Genomic DNA, 3,086 nt, shown 5'->3' on the forward strand with positions numbered 1-3,086 from the left:
CCCGCACCCCTGACAGCGTACCTGCAGCCCCCCCAGCGCCCCTGCAGCCCCCGCAACGCACCTGCAGCCCCCGCAACGCACCTGCAGCCCTCACAGTGCACGGGTAGCCCTCACAGCGCATGGGCAGCCGCTGAGGATACCGTGGTCTGCCAGTTGCTGCATGACGACCGGCCGTGCCAACATCCTCTGGTCAGGACTTTACAAAAGGAAGGGCTGCAACATGTGGCCAAGGCTACCCACCCCAGGCACCCCTGCAGAGCTCAGGGGACTCTGCCATGCTGGGTCTCACCTTCTGGGTCCGGCAGCACTGTGCCACGTCCCTGAGCTGCGTCGTCTAATCTGTTCCTGATGATGCCCTGAGGCTTTATGCAGTTGACCCACCAGGGCCAGAGCAAGAGCTACGTCTTTCTACCCCTCAGGCTATTTCTCTGGAATTAGCCCACGCAGACAGTGCAGGGTGATCCGCAGAGTGGTACCCTCCTCTTAGGGCTGGCCTCATTACTGTAGGGGGGGGGGGGGGGTTGCAGGTGCCCCCGTCCCATCCTCGTCCTTGCCAACAGAAAGGGGCACACAGGAAGCAGGTGGCCCTGTCCTTGTTGAGGGCGTAGCCGGGAAGTGGCAGACGTGACTTCCGGCCCCAGCTTACTGGTCTCACCACAGCCCTGTGGTTACGACCAGGTGAGAGGGGTCTGAGCCATGTCTTAGCTGGGGCTCGTGCCCAGTAGGGACAGACGTGTGTCTCCTTCACACGTGGGAACAGAAAGATGCCCTCAGAGACATGGAGGGTGACAATGGCTGCTGGAAAAGGGGAGGCTGGGGAGGAATAGGGGGTTCATGAGACGGAACCGCAGGTGGGCGGCAGGAACCGCAGGAGCAAATGTAGGCCGCAAGTAGCTGGGGAGCCTGTGTGCGGCTCACGGCAACGGGTTGATACGGGGTTGCCAACGGGCTGATACGGGGTTGCCAACGGGCTGGGTGAGGGCATGCCCATGGCCACGGTTTACCCATTACATGTAGCCATGCACTGAAAAACCACACTGTAACGCTTGCTATTTTTGTTAAAAAATGATTAATACAAAAGAAAAGAAAAAATAAGTGAAAATTAAAAAAATGACACCCCGAGTACACCAGGGATTCTCAAAGCATGGATGGACACCACACAGCCCAGTTAGAAATGGGCACGGCCTAGAAACGACGTGACTGAGGACAGCCACAGGCAGCAGGCACACCTGTGGGCATTGTCCCACACAATGGCCACCAGGGAGGTGCAGACCGAGTCCGCGGGAGCCAAGGCCTGCAGCTGCTGGGACAGCTGGGGAGATGCCGCACACCGCTGCCGACGCCCGTGGAGACTGCAGACCTTGGGCTCGCCAGACGGAAGCCACTGCAGAGCTGTGCGGGGAGCTGGCGTGCCCTGCGGGGCCGAGCGTATGGCTGTCCTACTCCCCGCCTGGACCCCGGGCCGCTGACCCGCGAGAACGGAGCACACGGGGTGTGAGCACGGACGGCCAAAAGCTTAGCTAAGTCCAGAATGGGGGCCCCACATGTCTGTCACGAGGCCAGTGAGTCAGGAGCCATCTGGCCTGTACCCCATGGGGAGTCCTGGGCCTGGGGAGCAGACCCCGTGACTGTCAGCGGTTTGACTCCCTGACCTGGGGGCTTGATAAATGCATTGCTGTGTTCTCCTGCGCCCCAGTCCTCGCTGAGTGGGAATGGAGGAGAAAGCACTGAGCTGTGACCGTGCCCGCTAGGGGGTGCTCTCTGGCTCTCTAGGGAGCCCACAAACCCTCTGGCAATTAAAAACCAAAAGACAGCTGAGTAGGTAACGGTGCCTTGCCCTGCCAGCCGATGAGGCGGTGGGCCTGGGCTCTCTGGCTCCGCTCCTTTCTTTCCAGGAGAACCCAGGCTGCATGGGGCCAGGGTCTCCTAGTGGCCCCGGCCTAGTGGGAACAACCCTACAGCTGGGAGCCCAGGCACACCGGGTCCAGGTGCACTGTCCACGCCCTGGGTGTGCAGTGCCAGTTCCGCACAGGGCAGCTGCTCCCTGAGGGCTCCCTGAGGTCCATGACGGGCGTCCAAGGTCCCCAGCTCCATGGCGGCTGGCTGCAGGTCTGGGAAAGGCGCTGGAGGTCTTCAGGCACAGCCGTCTGCCTTGTGGGAAGATCAGGCGGCCCTCAGGAGGCCTCTCTGCGCCGACCCTCACAGAGCTCGTCCGCTGCCCCCGGGGAGCCTGCCCGAGGAGGTGGGCCTGCTGGCTCCCTGGGCTGCCCGTCCAGGGCTGCCCTGGACATCGGGCCCACTTGCCAGGGCAGCCTGTGGCGCCCCTCCCCCAGGCCCAGAAGGACCCGACAGGAAGCCAGAGGTGCAGGCTGTCGAGAGGGCTGCAGGAGGGACACACAGGAGCTGGGCCCTTGGCCAGCGCCGCTGGAGGAAGGCCTTCAGGGACCCCAGGTGTCTGACCCATCAGAGGACTTGCTTCATGAGGGGCGCCAACTGGCCGAGCCCTGGATGGAGGCGCCATTCCAGAACAGCCTGAGTTCTGCAGGCAGGCAGAGCTTTCAGACCTGGGCACCATCAGGAGGTCACGGGTCGGCGAGGAGGATGGTCCGTACCCAGGGGTGAGGCCGTCAGCATGGAATGAGGACAGGGGACAGCCAGGCCCGTGTGCCAGCCAGAGAGGGGGGCGGAGGATGGTCGGTGCCCACGCAGAGGGTGGAGTGGGGGGGTTGTCATTGCCCATGTGCAAGTGTGGAGCAAGGAGAGGTGGCGGTCAGTGCCCGGAGAAGCGCCGTGGGCGGAGAGGCGGTCAGTGCCCGCAGAGCACATGGGTGGAGAGGACAGGGTTGTAGTTTGTTTTAGGGAAGGAAACTCGGAACCTCTTGAGGTTTAGAACTGGCCTCTGAGTCACAGAAGTGGCTTCTCACCTTCCCCTGGAGGTTTGCTGAGCCTGCTACTGAAAAGGAGCACACCGGCCACCCTCAGGATGTTAACGGATGGGAGAGTGTCGAGCTGCGCTGTGAAGTCCTTGGTTCTCTGGGTCCAGATCACTAACATTAGAGATCTGTCCCTAGGCGCAAAATGAAACC

This window comes from Tupaia chinensis, unplaced genomic scaffold, assembly GCF_000334495.1.
Source record: "Tupaia chinensis unplaced genomic scaffold, TupChi_1.0 Scaffold000132_1, whole genome shotgun sequence".
NCBI lineage: Eukaryota > Metazoa > Chordata > Mammalia > Scandentia > Tupaiidae > Tupaia > Tupaia belangeri.